Source organism: Emys orbicularis, chromosome 10, assembly GCF_028017835.1.
Source record: "Emys orbicularis isolate rEmyOrb1 chromosome 10, rEmyOrb1.hap1, whole genome shotgun sequence".
NCBI classification, from domain to species: Eukaryota; Metazoa; Chordata; order Testudines; family Emydidae; genus Emys; species Emys orbicularis.
This window is the reverse complement of record NC_088692.1, coordinates 2,071,068-2,093,143: the sequence shown is the minus strand read 5'-3', so window position 1 is coordinate 2,093,143 and position 22,076 is coordinate 2,071,068. Positions and strand designations below refer to the sequence as shown.

General features: G+C 41.3%; 1 long non-coding RNA gene across 1 annotated transcript in view; it reads left to right on the top strand.

Annotated features, from left to right (window-relative positions):
• The first annotated feature begins 1,121 nt into the window (after nucleotides 1-1,121).
• LOC135884383 (uncharacterized) overlaps nucleotides 1,122-22,076 on the top strand; it is a 28,161-nt gene continuing 7,206 nt past the window's right edge. The window contains exons 1-2 of the long non-coding RNA XR_010561708.1: nucleotides 1,122-1,198; nucleotides 2,335-2,382. This is a non-coding gene — a long non-coding RNA (uncharacterized LOC135884383). The remainder of the gene's footprint in view (nucleotides 1,199-2,334; nucleotides 2,383-22,076) is intronic.

Here is a 22,076-nt window from a genome sequence, read left to right as displayed (position 1 = left end):
CCGGAGTGTCCCCCAGCCCTACTTGCCACCCTCACGTGCCTCCCCCGGAGCGTCCCTGCCAGCGCAGTGGGTGGCTGCACTGTCGCTCCGCGCTGTGCTCCCTTGCCAGCCGCTGCCGGCTACACAAGGGAGCGGCGCCGGTGGCAGGCTGAGGGAGGGGCGCACATGTGATGGCAGCTCCCCCTCCCCCTGGCACCCACCATAGGGGAGGTAAGGGGGCTTCCTGCACCTGAGAGGGGCCCGGCCCCTATGAGCACGTGCAGGGTCGGTGCTGGATGCGTGTCCTGCCGGGGGTGCAAAAGGGGTGGGGGGACTGTGGAGCTCTCCTCTCTGGCCCCAGCCCCAGGGCAGCCTGCCTGCACCCCAAACTTATCCCCTGCGCCCACTGCCCACATCCCCTGCATCTCATCCCCTGCCCCCCAACCCTCTGCCCCCCCTGCATCTCATCTCCTGCCCCACCCCCGGAACCCCAACCCTCTGCCCCAGCCTCGAGCTCCTCCCAAACCCCTCAGCCCCAGCCCTCATCTCCACGCCCCTTGGCCCCACGCCATTCATTTTGTTATGTGCACCAATATGCAGGGGCGGAACTTGGACCTGTTCTGGGCGCCACAAAAAAATGATACAAACCTGCCGCCCCGGGCATGAGGCCAGCAAAACCTTTCCCTGTAGCCCCGGGCTGTGTGTGGCAGGGACGCCGGGAACCATGAGAGGCGGTTGTGGGACGCTCTTTATGGGGTAGTGTAGGGGGAGCCGGGGAAGGAGGGTCTTTGCAGGGGGTTTCTTTCTCTCGGGGAGGGGAGCCTCACGCTTTCTGTTCTAGGCGGGTGTCCGCCTGGGGAGCTAGTGCTGATGTCCAGGGGGTGTCTCTTTGCGGCGCATCCTTCGCCATTAGGGGTCTGGGGGGAGGGGTGTTCTCTGCTCTCCGGGTTGCTAGGGAGTTGCTAGGGCGCCATGTTGGGGGATTTGGTGCCCCGGAAGTGATATCCCCGGCGGGATTTCTCTTCCGGTGCGGCGGGCCAGCGCCGGACCCGGCCAAGTTAGGACGGAGGCAGGAAATGGCGGCGACGCTGCTGCAGCAGCTGCCGGGCCCCCGAGCTCCACTGTGCCGGGCCCAGGCCGCCTAGAGAGCCGCCGAGCCAGCGCCGGGCCCGGGCCGCAGCCATCCCGGGCCGGACTCCGAGCACTTTACATACATGAGGTGATAGGCGGGGAGGTGTGAAGGGCGCGGAGCGGGGGGCGCTGGGACGCGCTGGGGGAGGCTGCGGAGCGGGGGGTGCCGGGGGGGAGCGCAGCGACGGGCGCCGGGATATGGGGCCGGGGCGGGGGGGAGCGCAGCGACGGGCGCCGGGATATGGGGCCGGGGGGAGGGAGCGGGACACTCGTCTTCATTTATCTCCGTGGCCTTGGAGAGCCCCTTGCCGGCAAGGGACGGGGCCAGATGGGCGATGCGCCCCTTTGGCCGGGCCGTCCTGGAGGGTAGCTCCCGTCCCGATCTGCCTCCGAGTCCCGCCCTGGGCTAGGCTGCACGGCGGGTGCCTTCGGGCTGCGCTGCTGTTAGTTTCAGTTAACACGTCCCTGCTGCCGCTGGGGCCTGGGTGTAACCTGGTTAAAACCATTTGAGTGTCTCCAGCTAGTGCTGCAGAAGGGCTGCCCAACCCGACCGAAACTGGGGCTGTGGTCAGGGGGAGAGAGGAGTCAGCTATCCGCCGGTGCCTGGCTCGCCTCCCCCAGAACCAGGGCTATGCATGGGTAGTTTATTATCCTCACACGCTAAGCAAGCGCTGTCAAAGTTTAAAAAAGAACGAATCGTGGGTTTCTGTGGGATAAAATGCAGCCGCCACTTGCCCAGAATGGCGCTGGTCATGTGTTTGGGGTTTAATCTCCTGCCCTTGGTCCGGTGTTCCACTGTGTTGGAGGTTTGATCTCCTGCGTTCATATGTCATTATTGTCTGGCCATAATTCAGAGTCGGGTGTCCGTGTAGCATACTGCTCATCTCTTGCCTTCTATTTATTTTTAGGTTAACACGGTTAAGCACAGTTTTTCCTCTTCCCTTTTTAATGGAAGAGACACTTACTATTTTTTGTGGTTTAACAAAAGGTTTTAAGGGAGTGTGAGGAAAAATAGATTAATTGGTGTCTCTATGTTTTGCTCCATCCCTATTCTCCCTCCATCCCGAGATAAAAACCTATGGATGCCTGTATTCAGAGATCATTGCTAACCTCTCCCCCATGAGGAACCAACACATGGAGATCAGTGTCTCTTTTAAACCCACCCCAATTATATTTGTTCTGCTCTTCTGTTGACATGGTAACCAACATCCCTTTCTGTTCCAGAGAATTGGAAGCTAAAGCTACCAAAGAAGTTGAAAGAAAACTAAGCAGGTAAGACATGTGTTTGAATTTATTTCTCTGATTCCAGGACAGGGTGGGCCTAGAGTTTGTGTAGCTAGTTTTTTCCTCTTCATGGAAACCAGCTCTGACTTTATCTGGAGCCTTAATTTCATGTTAGTTGCTAGAAAAATTGTTGAATTAAAAGTGTAGCTCTCTTGTAGATAGTGAAATCTTTCCATTGTTTCATTTGAAAATAATGTTTGCAAAGGTAAACTTCAGTGAAATCTACTCTGCTGCAAATGCCTGACTATAATAATTGTATGCAGCGTTGTAGCCGTTCTGATCTGAGGATATTAGAAAGAGGAGGTGAGTGAGATAATATCTTTTATTGGACCAACTTCTGTTGGTGAGAGAGACAAGCTTTAGACCTTACCCAGAGCTCTTCTGTGTGAAGTTGGTCCAGTAAAGATATTAAATAATCCACATTGTGTCTGACTATAAACCTGTGACTTTCTAGATAATTAACTATGTAATAATTACATATTGAATTTTATAGTAAAAACTGTATCAATGCAAAATGTGTCCCCTTGCAAGATTTTTTTTTACTGCTTCAGATCTCTTGTTTAATCTATGTATCTTATGACAAAACAAACTTTGTATCTGTGAATAATGTAAGCACTATACCTAGATGTACAAACACTCTTTTCTTAACCTATGTATTATATAACTTTAACATTAGCGTTAATAAAAAAATTATAACTTTCTCTTCCACTTTAAATTGTTGCCACTAGGAGTGCACAAATGAATGCAGGATTTTTTTTCAATCCTGTGCAGTCAAGTGGCTTTTTGTTGTCAAGGAACTAGCCTTGCTCTTGAATTTAGCATAAACTGCATCTTACTAGGTAACTATTGGTTCCTTGTGTTCTTCAAATGAAAGAGTGAAGGCATTGAATCTGCCATTAGTAAGTGATTTTTGTGTCCTAATGTGTTGGGAAGCCTGAGGAATGGGAATTCCAATACCAGCTACTTAGTTTATAGAAATATGAAGTATATATTTGTATTATATATTTCACTTCTGTGTTCAAGATGTTATTTCTTGCATATGTCTTGTTCTGGCATGATGATATTCTTGCAAATTCTTAGAATGTTCTTTGTACTTCATTTTTGTCTTCTGTGTTTTTTCTCTTTCTGTCGCCTGTAGATTCAGTTAGACCCAAAAGAGGCTTTTGCTAGGCAAGGCTGAATGTTTTAAAATTCAGCCAAAACCTGAGTGCAACCTGCTAGAATGAAGTGTTAATTTCTTATGCTTTGTTGTTTACTCATGTTGTTCACTTTCAAGTTTCAGTTTGCTTTTTATAACAACATTGTGAAAGCTGAAGAGCTTTCTAATTCCTTGGTACACCTCATCTTTGTAACGTGTGTTCAGGGGCTGGCATTTTGCAGTTCTTGTTAAATAGTACTGTATTGAGGGAGATAAACTGTACCTTAGCTTCCAATTTATATTATGTAAAAGCCTTAAGATAAAGCTAGCATAGAATTCTTATATAAGATATTTCAGGGTCACTGTCAAATGGAGCCCACTTGACGGGAATGATTCTAAAGTTATAGAACTACATAAATTGTGTTTTTTGTCAAGTAAAGTTTAATGCTGCATGATAGCCATAGTGTGAGAGTGTAGAATACAATTGTCCGACCACACTGGAATGGCTTTAAGCATTTAAGACATTCTAAAGTGGATTTTCAAGTTAGTATTTAAATATCAGTTGTCTTCAGCTGACGCTTTAATGTTACTCATCAAATCTGTACTTCAATCTTGAAGGGAGTTTCATCACACACACTACGTAGCCTGGATACAAATTTAGTATATGAAACATTTTAACTTTACTTAGTAGGTCACACAATCACTTCTGTGTTTGCTATGCAAGGTTATTTGTCAAGAGGACTATTTCTTAGCAAAACATTCTTGAATTTCATTATGTAAGATTTGAGTGAACACACTAAGGTCCAGTCCACACTAGAAAAGGTAGATACAGCCTCTGGCAAAAATGTGCTTTTGCTGGCATAGCTTATAACAGTTCCCCAAACAAAATAAGTTGTATTGGCATAATGGTGTCAACACAAAGGCTTTTATCAGTCTAAAAATGACACAAAAATCACTCCCCTATCTAGAGTTATAATATTGGGAAAAGATTCTTGTTCAGACTGGCCTTAGTAAAAGATGTTTAATGAATTGACTCCATAGTATGTTTGAGTCCTGTAATTAATTTAAATGGATGCCAAATACGATTACTTAAGAATCACAATGAAGTGGTAGGCTTCAACATGAACTAATAGTAAACAAGTTTTAGTTAATATATGTCAATTGGCTGTTTTTATATTGCTACTTATTAGATGTATTTTACTACCTTTACTTGATCATTACATAATTCTAGCAAGTCTCACTCTGAGATACGAGGGTCTGGGTACCAGGGAATGTACGATGCTTTTATTGTTTTAGAGTTCATTTTAGATCCTTATGTAACCTGATCTTATCTCTCTCCATTTTCTTAAAACTTTATGTGGGAGCCTTTGTTTTCAGATTGTTGCTCAGTCCCTCGGCAGTGTTTGAATTAAATTCCCTTATGGTTATTGACAATTTTTAACTTTCAATCTTCTTCTTTCTTGGGCTTTGGTAAATCAGTGAAACCTTCAGTCCCCTTCTCCCACCAGTCTGTTTTTGGCCAACACACAGGAAATTAAGTGATACTAATAAATTAATACTTGAGATATATTTGTTTTAAAAGCGAACATTCTACCTACTGTGAGAGCTTCACTTGGTAATGAGGGTCTCTGATCTCTCACCTCATTTTGAAGGTATTTTTAGTAAGTTTTTGGTACTGGGAAACTAATGTGGCTTATAAGGGTTTGTAAGATTGTAGCAGGAATTGCTGAGGGTGATTTGTGCAAAAAAAAAAAAAAAAAAATAGAGGATAAAAAACCTGAATGAAATGAAGAGGAGAGGTGCCAAGGCTAGAATCTGTGTAGGTAAGAGACTGGAGTTGCTGCTGCTTGTCTCTTCCTGCACCCCGAAGATGCAGGGGGTGGCCAGAAGGGAGGATAAGTGAGGTGGTAAATGTTTCATAGTCGGAGCTGGGAGAGGAGTATTGAGTACTGCGTAGAGAGGAACGAAAAGAGGTCCAGAAAGAAAATCATAATTGTTAGATGTCACTCCCATCTGCTTTAAAAATCTCAACATTTCAATAACTGCTATTCTGTTGTCAACAGTTGTCAGCTTTTTAACACAAATTAGGTCATTTCATTTTCTTGCTAAGTAATGCCATTCAGCAAACACCTCACATTATTGTGATGTTTGTCCCTATTGGTAAAGCCTCTCTACGTTTAAAAGCTAGCTATTTAAAAAATTGTTATGTAAAAGTTTCTTATTGGCTGGAATCAAGTTAAAAATACCAAACCTACATTTTTGGAATGGAATGTTCAGAATGGATGCCTGCCCTCTCCGTTTCAGGATTTGCTTCTTTATGCTATATCTGACTGTCCTCCAGATTAGCCTATGAACTTTAGTCCTCCATTTTAAAGACAGAGTATCTGTTTTAAAACCTGGAGCTAATTAGAAGTGCAGTGCCTCTCAACCACAGGTGCATTTGTTTGTTACTCAGTCTCCATTCTTTTGATATTTTGTCTGTGCAGGCCCCTGTCCTGCAAGCACTTATGCACATGCTTAACTTTAAGCACATGAGCAGTCATGTTCAAGTCAATGACCGTGTCTTTGGCAAAAATGATGTGGTTTTTCAGTCATGTTAGCTTAACGTGATAGGAGAGTCCTCTTAACTCTGGCAGGCTAACACAAGGATAAAAGATATTGGCCTGTGTTTTAACAAGCATTAAGAGAGCTTTCCAGCCATTTGGCCGAGCTTGTGAAGGCATTATGCTCAGCTTGATGGCATTTCTCTTATCTGAAATGTGGTAACTTTTGAAAGCTGCATCTGATCAATTCCAAAATTTCAGGGAATGATCTTGGCATCAATGGCTAGAACCCTATTAATTTAGGAAGAAACGAGGAATACTTGCCATCTGTTTAGCACTACTACAGCTTCAAGCACCTCTGCAATTGTCTATAGATCAAACAACTGGTTGATGGCACCCATTAACGTATTCCAGTAGAATATTCCATCTCATACCTGCCCATCCCGACAATTTAACATGTTGACTGATTTATCTCCCAGACAGATGATGATGGTGGGGAATGGGGAGCTGCACACAGTCTCTAGTATCAGGGGGGCAGGAATGGGGGTGCACAGAGCTACTGCTGAGGGGGGAAACTGGGGAACCCTGTCATGGGAGGATGTGGAAATGGAGGATCCCCATGGCAGGGAGACACTGGGGAGAGTTGAAAGGAGCCTCAGAAATAGAGGTGGATGAGAAGGTGGCATGCAGGGAGTTTGTGGGGTGGAATGGAGGAATTCAAGGAGCCTCTGACGTGTGAAAACAAGGCTCAAATAAGCTACAAAGTGTGTGAGCCGCTAGTGTTAAACTAAGTAGCTAGAATTAACATGATGGACAAAGAAGGTGTGATTTTTTTTTTTTAATCAACACAGCCCATCAATGTGACTTTTAACATTCCTAAAGTTAAATACAATAACTAAAGTTAAGTGCATAAATGTTTATAAGATGGGAACTTAAATTATAAGCTGTCGGGCATTGATATTGCTTTACAGGCAGAATAACCGTACATTTTTGCTGATGGAAGTTTATTGAAACTTTCTGCATGCTGCTGGTCCAGCCTGAATGATGACCGTCACTTAGGGAATCAAAATTTGGACTGTCATAGGTAGTTGTTGTTTTTTTTTAAATGTCGAGTTAAGGATCTCAATTCACAATCTGCACAACCTCTTCAAAATGTTTAGTCCCAAGACTAAACGCCACACATTAGCATTCCATCATATAAGCTGTAGTTCATGTTTTGAATTACTCTGATTAGCATATCAATTTGCTACACATTTTATTGTTTTGTTTGGGGTTGTTAAACATCACGCATTATTCAATATGTTCAACACTGACTGCTATATTGTTGAACAGGTAATGTGCAACAGAACATCATGCAACAGCTGTGTATTGTTAATTGGAATACCATGTCCCTAAAAACTAGAATGGAGGAGTTTAATCTTTGTAAAATCAGAAAACTGTTAAGGAGTGAGCGCTCGTGTAAATAAATGGTTAATTTGAAATCAATAGGGTGGTGGACACTATATATGTCAGATATTCAAGGAACCTCACAATTCTTCTAACTTAGGAAATCACCATGGACTCTATTTGGGAAGTGATGTTTTATTTCCCCAGTCATCTTGTGGAACTGAGAATGCGGATTAAATGGCTTGAAATAAATGGCAGTATTTTTAACTAGAAACAAGAATTTTATTCTTGGAAACAAAAACAAACAAAAAAGCAAAATTACAGCAGGCAATTCACAAAGCACTCCTCCTTCTATCTGTATTTCCATTCCAAAGATCGCAGTTGGAAAAACTTCTGGTCTACACTAGTTGCAACCCTATCCTGGTTCTGGGAGAGTGGGTGTTTTTTATCCAAATCTGTTATCCCATCAGACTTCGTCCAAAGCTATTGTACTAAATCCCCACTCTGAGCCTTAAGGTATGTCTACAAAGCAATGAAGAACCTGCAATAGTGAGTCTCAGAGCCCAGGTCAGCTGACTCGGGCTCACAGGACTCAGGCTGCGGGGTTGAAAATAGCAGTGTAGACGTTCTGGCTCGGGCTAGAATCCAGACTCTGAAACCCCATGATCGGGGAGGTCTCAGAGCCTAGGCTTTAGCCCAAGCCAGAACGTCTACATTGCTGTTTTTAGTCCTGCAGCCCAAGCCCTGTGATACAAAGTCAGTTGACTCAAGCTCTTAGACTCGTTGCCCCACGTCTTTTATTGCAGTGTCGTCATACTTTTAGACTCTAGCAAATAAGAGCAACCAACCATGGTTTTCTCATCCACTTTAGAGAAAACAAATGAAAGGGGGCTGACCAAAAAAAGGAAAAACCTTGGCAATGAGGTGACTGGTTAGCTATTTCTGTTCCTTAAAAAAAGTCCTCATGATAGCATGGCTTCCATTTGGCAGCTTGAGAAGGATATGAAGGAGTAAAGGGAACCTCCCACTTGTCCTGTTCCAGGAGCTTCACTTTTACAACCCTCACAGGCAAAATGATTAACATGGCCACAATGAGCATGGTTGTTCTCAGGCCACAAGTAAATGTCTAAATGTCCCTGGAAAGTAACTCTTGTACTCTTACTAAACTAGGGAAGGGAAAATGTATCCCTTCACATGGACCTAGACAGGAGATGCAGTATTCTCTTTTTTGGCTCTGCTGCAGTAAAATCATAGTATTCCACAGAGAGAGAATGGTTTGACACTGGACTGGGGTTCACGAGAGTTGGGTTCAGTTCCTGAATCTCCTACAGATTTTCTGTCTGACCATGGACTAGTGAATTAATCTCTCGGTGCCTCAGTTCTTTATCTATTAAATGGGGGTATCCGTCCATTATTCACACAAGCAGTCTGTCTTGTCTATTTGGATGTAAACTCTTTAAGGCAGGGACAGTCTTTTATTATGTATTTTGTAGAGCTGCTAACACAATGGGGCACCAGGTGCTGTTGTAAGACTAATATGCCAGAACTCTGGCACACTCATGGTGATGTTGCTAATGTTTATGGAGCACATAGAGACGAATTCTGCATCTGAGAAATGGGAAAGAATGGTGTTTGCCAGATGGACAGCTTTGATAGGGAAAATAATTCAATTTTCAAGTTTGAGGCGTTATTACACAGTATTGAGAATTTAAAGCAAAATAAATCAAAACTAAGTAGTTAATCCTTATTTACAGGATTCTTAACATCTGCATTGAAATGATATTTATAGGTTTCATGATTAGCTGTATTTGCTGTCCTACAACTAACTTTCTTACCAAAACCTTTGACTTTATTTACATACACACACACACACAAAAAGATTGTCACTTATTTACAGTATCTTATGAGTGTTTTAACTCTTCACCTGATATGCAAAATTGCAGTTCTTTGAATTGTCAAAGACTTTCAATTTAGCACCATAGGTTTGGTTTTTTTTTTTTTTTTTTTTTTTTTTTTTTTTAATCTAGTGTGACTTTTTGTTCCATGTGGTTCTTTGGGTTTTTGATTGGGGTGTTTTTCTTTTGTGGGTGTTGAAGTAAGCTGTTTTTAAGCAAAGTTTACTAAGTTTCTTTTAGTTATGAACACGCTTTACATATTGTAGGAAAGATGATCACTTTTGAGCAGAGTGATTGAGAGAATGGCATTTTTGTTGCTGAAAGATAAGATTACACTGTATTTTAGAAGTTTAAAATGGAACCCCCCCCCCCCCCCCGAAACGTTCAAACTTTAGGTCAGAATGTGTAAATATAGGAGAAATATACAGAATATAAGGTCTAAATAATTTAAGTGATTTTACATTAAATGTAAAACTGTCCCACTAGTCCCAAATGAGGGGAAATTTTGGGATTGGGAGTGAGAGAAGAAAAGATGACCACTAGCTACCAGCCACTCAACTGGCCATGTATTAACTAGACTTCCTAGGGTAAGAAGATATTTATCAGTCCAATACCCTGACAGGATATGCATCAGTCTACACATGACAGTACATAAGGCACTGGATATACTGCTACTAAAAAGCTTATTCTGAAGCATAACCTAAAACACAGTACAGTAGAACCTCAAAGACACAAACACTAGAGTTGACTTACTGGTCAACCGGACTCCCCGTGGAACCAGAAGTAATGTATCAGGCAGCAGCGCAGAAAAACAACAACCCCCCAACAGCAAATACTGTACTGCCTTGGGGCTTTAGTCCTGGGGCTCGGGGCTACAGCCACAGCGGGTTAGGGGGCTTCTGACTCTCAGGAGCACCAGGGCCCAGGGCTTTAGACCGAGAGTGGGGGAAGAATGGGGGGCTCGGGGCTTCAGCCCTGCACGGGGGCACAGCAGTTCGGGGCTTCAGCCACGGGGGTTGGGGCTGCAGCTCTGGGTGGTGGTGGTGAGTGCTCCAGGCGGGAGGGAGGGGGAAGAAGAGCCTCGGGACTTCTGACCCTCGGGAGCACTGGGGGTGCAGGGCTTTAGACCGGGGGGAATGCTGGGGCTTGGAGCTTCAGCCCCGCAGCTCCGCTCCCAGCTTCAGCCCTGCTGGGGGTGCCGAAGCTCCGTGCTTCAGACTCGCGGCTCCATTGTTGGCTTCAGCTCTGTTGAGGGCGCTGGAACTCAGCGCTTCAGCCCTGTGGCTCCATTGTCAACTTCAGCCCTGTGGGAGGCACTAGGGCTTGAGCTACAAGGGGAGCACCGGTTTCAGCCCCAGCGCTCCCCCTCGTAGTTAAAACTCTGAGCCCTGGCGTCGCGCCCCCCCTCCTCCCCCCGAAACTGGGAATGGGCCCAAAGGGAGCCCCGAGCCCCAGTGATTCTCCCTGACCTAAAGCCCTGAGCCCCGTTGCTCCCATGGGGCAGAAATCCTGAGCCCCCCGCCTGGAGCCCTCATGCCCCAAGGGTCAGAAGCCCCAACTACCCCCCCCCCTCCACACACACACACACTTATCTCCCCCATCCTGTGGCTGCAGCCCCAACCCCCTGCCCCGGTGGCTGAAGTCCGTAACCTCTTGTTCAGAGTTACGGACAACCTCCATTCCAGAGGTGTCCGTAACGCTGAGATTCTATTGTATGAATTTTCAGTTTAAGTTGCAGATTGTTTTGTGCTTTCCTAGCTTCTTTCTGTAGATGGTTTTCTAGTTTACAAATAATTTGCCTTTTTGCCAAAATAGCCAATATTAAATTAGTTTAGCAGAAAGTTAACGCTATTGATCGTTTACTTAACATCATTAATATTTTGTCCAGAACTTTAAAAATATGAAGTAAATTTGTACGGACCTATTCTACAAGCCAGTCTAATTGCAGCTCTCTGGAAAACCTGTGTAGTTCTATGGAAGTGAGATATTTGATTAATTGGGGGCCAACACCATCTGCTGAACTAACAGCTCATTCTAGACTGTGACCAGACACCAAAGGCATTGCTATATTTTGGGTTCAAAATATGCCAGCAAGTGCCATTAATACTATTCATAGGTCACAGACACCTTTTTGCAATGATCTGCAGTTCTGTCAGACCATTCAGGATACTGTTCCTCTCACACAATTGGATACTAAGAGGTGTGATATTTGCATGCGAAACAACAATGCTGTCAACTTGAAATCTAATTAAAGAAAAAATGAAAATAAAGAACTACACTGGCCAACTGAGTTCCGGACACTTATTTTTGGAACTGTGCAATCACATTTCTGTGGCTCTCTTCTCCACCCCCCCGTTATTGTGTGAAATATCCACAAACAAAAGGGGAAATAGTGAAAGTGACTATACACAAGGGCTTTCAAATTTACTCTAAGGTTTCTTGTGACAAGTCACAAAGCAAACTGAAAAGAATTTTTCCCTCTTTAATCTTTTTCAGTTATAATAATCTGAGGTATAACTCATGACAGTAGATGTAACATTTTCAGGCATAAGTACTATTTTTAAGTTGACCACACTTTAAGTGGATCTAAATTCCAAGACCCTTTAATGTTAAAGGGTAATCGTTTGTGTAACAGACATTTAGCATATACATAAAACCTACATCCAATCCCAACATTTCCCCTCATTTGGGACTAGTGGGACAGTTTTACATTTAATATATGTTTGCTTGCAGAAGGACATAATAATGAGAACACGATAATCAGAGGTATACGTTTGTAGCATTTTGAAGTAGTTCACATTGAACCTAATAAAACATGTTGGTAGAATTCCATCACAGGTAGAAGACTTCTAAAAACATCTGTTGGTGATGTGTTAGTAGTAAAGAATCTTTTAAAATGAACTAGCACCACCTTGTGGGATTGATGTGACTTTACTTTAGACTTGGCAGTGCTCTTTCTTCAGTCATCTGCTTCACTTGCAAGCTCCTAATTTGAACATATTTTGAACACGGAGGTAATGCTAACAACCTCAAGATATACATGTGTGGTTAAAATTTCATCTGAAAAAGAATGTTTTTTTTTTTTTCTATTTAGCATAACCCTTTAGAAGCTTGAAACTGAACTTTCTTAATGCATTTGTCTATCACACATGTAAAGTAATTTGTTATAGTTAGAAGAGTGATGGGTAACTAATGCTATTAGTAAAATGGTGACTCATTTGTTCTGAAAAAGGAAAAAACCTCAAACTGAAGGAGATAAGGACAAATTTTGGCTCGCCAGCCAGCCTTCATAGTATCCTTTTAAAAATAATCTCTTAAGTGAGTTCACGCGTATTAATGTATTGCCCATTAGAATAGTGACCATTGGTCCCTAGAAAGCTGCTAGTTCTCACATCAGTATTAAAATCAGCAGGGTGTAAGAACTGTACTTTTTTCAGTATTTCACTGCAAGTTAAATATACACACACAACCTATTAGTGCAGTTGTATGGCTGAGATTTTAATGATACAAAATTCAGAGGCAAGTTTCACCAATAACTATTAATGTCTGACTGCATGATTAAAAATTCAAGCTTTGTATTGCATAACATCTCCTTTTTTATATAATAACAGCACTTAGAGCGTCAGGAACATTAACTAGTGAATCCTCATTACATTTCTGAGGATCGTAGGTAAATATTCCTGTTTTACAGATGGAAAACTAGAATACAGAAGCTAAAGAGACACTGTCAAGTTAATTTAACCCCATAGTTTTTTACAAAATCTAACCTGGTCTTTATGGACCCCAGATTGATACAAATATTTTCATGACCTAAAATATATTTTTTTAATCAAATGTTGATCAGATATATGCATTCTCCTAAATGTTTGCAACCCAGAAATTATGGCATTTTTCTGGTGCGTGAGCCAGAAAATGAATGTGATTAAACAAAAACTAAAACTGGAGTCATCTGTTTTCATTTTCCAAACTGAGCCATTCTTTTTAGGTGACAGATCTGAGGTATTGCCCCAGATTGAGGTGTCAGTAGAGGAGGTTTGGGAATAAGTTGAAAAATTGAACAGTAATAAGTCACCAGAACAAGATGGTATTCACCCAAAAGTTCTGAAGGAACTCGAATATGGAATAGTAGAACTACTAACTATAGTATGTAACCTATTGCTTAAATCAGCCTCTGTACCAGATGACTGAAGGATAGCTAATGTAATCCCCCTCCCTTTTTTTTTTTTATTTAATTAAAGGCTCCAGAGGCAATCCTGCCAGTTAGAGACTGATAAGCCTAACTCGACTACTAGGCAGATTGGTTAGAACTATAGTAAAGAACAGAATTATCAGACACATAGATGGACATGATTTGTTGGGGAAGAGTCAACACAGCTTTTGTAAAGGGACATGATGCCTCACCAATCTATTAGAATTCTTTGAGGGAGTTGGGAAGCATGGGGCAAGGGTGATCCAGTGGGTATTAGTGTACTTGGACTTTCGGAAAGCCTTTGGAAAGTTCCCTCACCAAAGACTCTTAAGCAGAGTAAGTAGTCATGGGATAAGAGGGAAGATCCTCTCATAGATTAGTAACTGGTTAAAAGATAGGAAACAAAGGGTAGGAATAAGTGGTCAGTTTTCAGAATGGAGAGAGGTAAATAGCTGCGTCTCCCAAGGATCTGTACTGGGATCAGTGCTGTTCAACGTATTCAGAAATGATCTGGAAAAAGGGGTAAACAGGCGACAAAATTTTCAGATGATACAAAATTACTCAAGATAGTTCAGTTCAAAGCTGACTGTGAAGAGTTACAAAGGGATCTCACAAAACTGGGTGACTGGGCAACAAAATGGCAGATGAAATTCAGTGTTGATAAACTCAAAGTAATGCCTATTGGGAAACATTATCCCAGCTATACCTACAAAATGATGAGTTCTAAATTAGCTGCTATCACTCAAGAAAGAGATCTTGGGGTCATCGTGGATAGTTCTCTGAAAACATCCACTCAATGGGCAGTGGCAATCAGAAAAGCTAACAGGGTTAAGGACCATTAGGAAAAGGGTAGATATTAAGACAGAAAATATCATTGTGCCACTAGTTAAATCCATAGTTTACCCACACCTTGAATAATGCATGTAGTTCTGGTCATCCCCACTCAAAAAAAAAGATATATTAGAATTGGAAAAGGTACAAAGAAAGTTAACGAAAATGAAGAGGGATTTAGAACAGCTTCCACATGAGGAGAGGTTGAAAAGATTCAGCTTAGAAAAAAGATGGCCAAGAGGAGAGATGATAGAGGTCTGTAAAAGCATGAATAATGTGGGAAGAAAGTGAATAGGGAAATGTTATTTACTCCTTCACATAACACAAGAACCAGGGTCACCCAATAAAATTAATAGGCAGCAGGTTTAAAACAAACATAAGGAAGTACTTCTTCACACAACCACAGTCAGCCTGTGAAACTTGTCAGGATGTTGTGAAGGCCTAAAGTATAATTGGGTTCAGAATAGAATTAGGTAAGTTCATAGAGGACGGGTCAGTCAATGGCTATTAGCTAACTGAGATGGTCAGGGATGCAACCCCATGCTCTGGGTGTGCCTAAGTCTCTGATTGACAGAAACTGGGACTGAGCAACAGAATGGGTTACTTAATAATTCCATCTAAAGCATCTCGCTCCAGCCACTGTTGGAAAACAGAATATTGGGCTAGATGGACCGTTGGTTGACCCAATATGGCCGTTCTTACGTTCTTAATGTAGGGCAAAAGTTAAAGAACATTAATTGTGAGAAGTAAAGATCCTTTCAGTTGCAGTGGCCGATAGTGTTGGTGGTAACACAGGTAAAAAGGACACTTGTTTTCAGAAAATGGTTTTTAATTTGATATCATTCTTTTCAGTTACTTACCAAAGATAATACAATGAGTAAATGGCCCAACTTTTGACTAGATTTGAAATCCTTGGATTTCACTCGTGAGTTTAGGCCCATAAACCACTCTGTCTGTCACCAAAGGAACACATCTTTCTGGGGCGTGATTTACACTAAAAATTTAGATCAACATCTCTGTCACTCAGGGTTGTAAATGCCATAGTTAAACAGACCTAACCCCAGTGTAGATGTGGCTAGATCAATAGAAGAATTATTCCAATTAGCCTAGCCTACCGCTGCTTGGGAATTACCTACATTGACAGAAAAACCCCTTCTGTCAATGTTAGAAGCATCTACTCGACGGCACTACAGCGGCATAGCTGCCACCCTGCATCACCCATAGTGTAGACACTGCCTTAGAAGGGGGGTAAAAAGGCTCAGTTGGTGCTTTGAAAATGGCTCAATCTATACCTAAACCTGAGGTTGACCTAGCTAAGTCAAGGAGGGGTGTAAAAAATTCACACCCTGAGATTCAAAGTTCGGCTGACCTAACCCCTGTATAGAATTTTTCTGTTGCCCTAGCCTACCATCTGTTGAGGGGGTGGTTTAACTAGAGTGATGGGAAAACACTTTCTGTCACAGTAGCAAGTGTCTACAGTACAGCTGCAGCGCGTAGTTGTGCTGCCGTAGTGTCTGTAGCATAGACATAGCCTAGGTTGAACAAAGAGCCAATAATTCTGAATTCTCGTTTGTATTTTCTTTTACTTGTATCAACCGGATTTATGTTGAGTGAGGTATAATTACTGAGGCTACAAAAATCTGATTGTCCGTTTTGGAATTAAATTAACTGCCACACTTATCTGGCACTCTGTACTCATAATTATACAGTTAGTAGCAGCTTCCTTTTTCTCCTCAAACAGAGTATAGTCATCAAATTTAAAGGATCCCTCCTGAAAGGAAAATCCATTTATATTTGCTCTCAGTTGTCTTTTAAGATAGGATATTTAAATGGAAGGCCTTTGCTTCAGTCTGAAATTTTAATTTGGTATAGTCTGGGTATTTCACGTTCAGTTGGTCTAAATTGAAAAAAAATAAGGTTTGCATTTCAATTAAGACCATTAACTTTGAATATATTCAATCAATTTATGTAGTACGAAAAGGAAATTCCCCATACATACACATATATACATTTTTAAAATGTGTGGATGTGAAAATAGAATTCTGCTTTTATATTTCTCATAAGAACAGCCATACTGGGTCAGACCAAAGGTCCATTTAGCCCAGTGTCCTGTCTTCGGACAGTGGCCAATGCCTGGTGCCCCAGAGGGAATGAACAGAACAGGAAATCATCACGTGATCCATTCTCTGTCGCCCATTCCCAGCTTCTGGCAAACGGAGGCTAGGGACACCATCCCCGCCTATCCTGGTTAATAGCCATTGATGGACCTATCCTCCAGGAATTTATCTAGTTTTTTTTTTAACCCTGTTATAGTCTTGGCCTTCACAGCGTCCTCTGGCAAGGAGTTCCACAGGTTGAGTGTGCGTTGTGTGAGCATATGAACCAGAATTAAATATATTGAGTTCCTGTTTTTTGTATGCCTTAGCTGGAAGATCCAAGAATACAACTATGATGCTTCTCTGAGCACCTCTGCCATATTAAGTCAGTGGGAGAAATGTGATCAGTGAAAGAAACTAGTTTGCTTCTTAGCTTTACATCTTGCTGTTAAAATTACTTTCTGTGGCATTTCTTGTACAGTAGAAAGTCATGAAACTAAAGACGACACTTTGCACACACAAATAAATGTCAAGTATCAGGGGGTAGCTGTGTTAGTCTGTATCCACAAAAACAACAAGGAGTCCGGTGGCACCTTAAAGACTAACAGATTTATTTGGGCATAAGCTTTCGTGGGTAAAGTGAGCTTTTTTTTTATCCACAAAAGCTTATGCTCAAATAAATAAACGCTAAGTGCTAGTCAGACATTACCAACTATTAATATCTGAAGTCATGGGGTGGGAAATAGTTGTGATAACACTATCACTTCTTGAGGGGCAGTGTTAAAAATAGTTTGCCATTTATTTTAATGTTGTTGTGTTCTGAGATATAAGTGTTATGTTTCTTCTGTTGATAGAGGCACACACTACATGTTGTGCATTGCTGGAGAAGTGACATGAGGGCCAAACAGGATCTCACATGTTACAGTATTTTTCACAGGTTGTGGCTTCCAGAATCAATTCCTTTAAATAGATAAAAATGGAGTGTGTAAATTTTGATGTTTTAGGAATTTTAAGATTGCTGTGTAGAAACTGAAAGTGAGTCTGTGGCAAAACATTCTTACTATATTACTGCATTAGTCATCAGTATTCAAGATGAGCTTCAGAATTGCAGAGTAAAACGGTAATGTTGTTTAATGCAGGTTTGGTGCCAGGTTGACTAATCTAATTTCATTCACCTTTGTTGTACCTACTTTCTCACTAGGAATATTTTTGCTTTGAAAACAATATTCAGGATGAAGCTTACTCTTTAAAGTGCATATGCATTTTACTCTGTATTGCTTTCCTAAAACCTGAATGACTCTTTCAAATCAGTGATCTCTGCAGTTGGTACAGTACTAAAAAATTCTGGTACAAAACCCTGGGTTATTTAGCTATTTCCTTTACACTTTATTAAGATAAACTTGCCAGGTTAATAAAATATTGTAAATATAATATGCTGCAGGAACAGACAGGCACATCAAGTGGGCATCATGCAGTGTTGGCAGGTTGATTACATAATACTGCTTATACTCAAGGGAGATCTTATCAAAGTAGTTTCTTTCTGAATTAACAATTAGTGAATTTTAATTTTCTTCTGCAAAATAAAATAAAATGTAAATGTATTTCATATCCTGGAAAAAATAAACGCTACTGATACTATCTAGAAGTTAGTTTTCTTAGAATAGACTGACTTCTGACCTGTGTGCTTTCTCCATTAGCTGCCATAGCAACTAGTCTGGGCTGAAAAATAAATACACTGAACCAAGTCCAACTGAAGATCAGGGCAAGAGCTTTAGATATAGCCAGTAATGCAGTGTGCGCAAGTACATGGTGATGCACAAATGTGGCTTTAATTTCTACTTTTAACTGTGCTGTTTCTACTGCAGCTCTATGGTGGATCATTATCTCCTACTCTTAGAGCAGCGTAAGAGCTGCTCTCATTTAAACTGCCCTGCCCTGTAGCAGTCACAGAAAGCAGAAAATAGACAAAGATCAGTGTGTTTGTCCCCTCCTTTCTCCCCCCCCCAACCATGCCCCTCTTTTTGTAGCCTCACCTGTTTCACCTGGTATGCTCGCATTGAGGAGGGTGTTAGACTTATGAACACGTATATCAGCCTTCTGCCTTTGCAGAGCTCATCTTTGCAGCAAGCAGACCTATGACCAAATTATATGAATGGTAAAGTACAGAATGGCCATGCTGCACCCTTATGGTCCAGCACAGGTCTGGGACTTGTAAGTGTCAAGTGCAGACAAATATTACATATGCCTTTGTTTTGAGATCTTCATGTGTATTATCCAAGAACATACATTTTCTCTTGCTTCTTTAATAACCTGAGCTGTCTTGTGTAAAAGTAGAAATAACACTCACTCTGTTGAAAATCTTGACTGACAGCAAGATTGCCTGGCCCATGATCAGTATTTTTAAGAGAAAAGATTGTGTACTGTGTTGTACTTCCATGAGGGGGGAAAAGGCTAGAACTATTCACCCATACTTTTCCAAAGCACTCTAGAGCCCTGTATCTGCTAGAACATTTTGACATTGTGAGCAATAGTACATGTGTAACACACCACATGTGCTCACAAGTACTTGCAACAGGCATCCTATAAGTGATAGAGAGGGAGAAGATTGGTGCACAAGAAAATAATGCTGTTTCAAATTTAAGGAAGTACTGTGAAAGAAGGAATAAGAAGTGAAGGGGGCCTTGAAAACAAGGACAAGATCTTAAGTTTGATGCAAAAGGAGAGAAGGTTCTAATGAAGCAACTTGAAGGTGGCAATAGTGGTGGAACATTCAGCATTGAAAAGAAAGCAGTTTGTCGTCTCGTAGCTTTTATTAAACAATTCTCATATTACAGAAGTTGTCTGGTCATAATATGATCCTGGTTGTGCTTGGAGCTATACACAGAGGTACACGATTCCTGCTCCAAAGAACTTCTGTTCTATGGAGACTATTAAAAAGAATGGGAAAGGAGGGGAAATTATTATATATATAAAATATGGTACATTTTTTAGGTTTGAAATTACATTACTCCTGCTCTGGAGTTGTCAAACTGATAGTTTAAAAAGCAAAAATAGATTTAAGGAAAATGTTCAGGTCAGCCCATAATAAGATGAATTATATTGTATTTAGGACAAAGTTAATGGAGACTCGGGTTCTTATATGTCCTGTCTTATATGTACTCTGAAGTTTGGGAACTTTCCTTTCTTTTTCAATGCTGTGGAAATGTACTGCCATGCCAAGTGCTTACAAGCAATGAAGTTTACAAGCAAAGATCATTGTTGTGGCATTGTTCCATGTTGGAGGAGAGTCACTTTAAAGGTCAAGTTGGCCTTTTGTCCCAACCATGAGATTCTTCAGCAAGATGTTGAGAGATGGTACTCAAATAATGATAATCTTGGCCTTCTCAAAACAGCTGGAACTTTCTGCAAGATGCTGAAACATAATTGCTCTCCCTCAAGTAAAGGTGTACCCACAAAGAGAGGCTGCTTTTTAGTAGTATTTATTTGGGCACTGCCTAAAATAACAGGAAGCCTGAATGGGAGCCCTTGTTCTGTCTGTTGGAAAGCTAGGAAGTATATTGATGTGAATTGCCACGACAGCTGAAACTGTGCATATTTTCAGCAGCAGAACCGGGTTAAAGGCATATGTGGCTCTTCCGCATAAAACACTGTGAAATCTGCCTCCACTTTAAGCTCTGTTTCCACTGTGATGCAACACAGAAGCTTGCTCTCTGTTTCTGAGTTTCTAAGTATGCAAATTAGTCTTATCAGTAGTTTTTATAGGAATTTGTTTTGTATATAAACGGGCCGTGGGGAAGTTTAGGCTTGAAATTAGACGAAGGTTTCTAACCGTCAGAGGGGTGAAATTTTGGAACAGCCTTCCGAGGGAAACGGTGGGGGCGAAAGACCTCTCTGGCTTCAAGAGTAGGCTAGATAAGTTTATGGAGGGAATGGTTTGATGGGATAACGTGATTTTAGTCAATTAGGCATTAACGAGCCATCGCTGGTAAAATAAGGGTCCGGCTGTAGAATCTTGCCTGTATGCTCGGGGTTCTACTGATCGCCATATTTGGGGTCGGGAAGGAATTTTCCTCCAGGGTAGATTGGCAGAGGCCCTGGAGGTTTTTCGCCTTCCTCCGCAGCATAGGGCAGGGGTCGCAGGCTGGAGGATTCTCTGCGACTTAATTTAAAGACTTCAAGGGAAAGTGGGTGGGTCAGCTTTTGTGGCCTGCATCATGCGGGAGGTCAGACTAGATGACCATATTGGTCCCTTCTGACCTTAAAGTCTATGAGTCTATGAATCTGATTTTCCTGTTTCTCCCTCTTTTGTATTTGCATACTAAAAATGCAGTAAGTAGTTTTACCTTTTATTTCAGTTAAAAAATCTTGTTTTGCTGTTGGAAACTCCAGTTTCATAATTGTATTTAGGGTTGGACATTTGAGCGATCCAAAAACCACTTGATCAATTTGCTGGTCAAACATTGGTCAAATATGTCAAAAGTGGTTAATATTTTAAAGCACTAATTTATTAGAATAGTAACAAAAAGGAGTAAGACTTAATGATGTCCAGTAGACTTAGCCTTAGATATTTATACCTAATTACAAAAACCAAGTTACTTAACTTTAGTTATTTTAACTCCCAGAAATGTGAAACACAATGAAATGGAGTTCTAAAAAAAGAGAATAATTATTACCTTTTTTAGCAATGTTAAGTTGGCATTTAAATGTGAATACTATTGAAGACTGAACAGTTACAAAAGAAAAGAAAAATGAAATAAAACAAACACATAACTATAAAAGACATTTTTAAATGCACTTACGCTAGGTAGGCAGCTGGCCAACTCTTCAATCATCTTGCTTTTCATTATCTTTATTGATTTCATCTGTGCCTTTGTCATCATTTTAATGTGCTTTGTAAACTGCAATGTGCATTGATGGCCTGGTGTGTATGTACGTATGTATGTATATACGTACATACATACATACAATGTTTGTTCTAGAGAATTCCAGCCAATCAAGATGCTCATCTTTCAATTACTTCACCTTTTTCCCAGCAGGTGACAATATGTAGTAAAGTAAGTGATCAAGACATTTAAGTAGGCTTGCTAACACTTGGCACCATGATGCAATCAAAAATGTAGGTTTCCACCTACATCGAGGCATTTTTGCGGGAATATTTGACCATGGCCAAATAGGTGGTCAATTGACTTTATTTGGCTGGTCAATTGACTAGCTTGCCAAGCCTAATTGTATGTAACTTTGCTGCCAAAGAAAAACTTTGTAATGATAGCAGCCAACCAGACTTTGGCTTCACAATCTTGAAATAATCTAAGTGGGAGAGTGCACATCTTCCTTAAAAAGCCATGTTTTTTCCCCTCAGTGCTTTTAAATAGACCATAATGTCTTACGTGGTGAGTGAAGCTGAATTTTGAGTCTACAAATGAGAGAAATGGGATTAATTTTAGCAAAGTAGCATTAGCTAATCAGTAAACTTGCAATAAAAGTACTTTTTTCCCCCTTACCCCTTCATGCCCCCCAAAAAAACAATTAAGAATTAAAATAGCTGTTTAACTCTCCAGTCTGCTTTTCCATCCTAGATGAATAGCATGGTTAGTACCTACACAG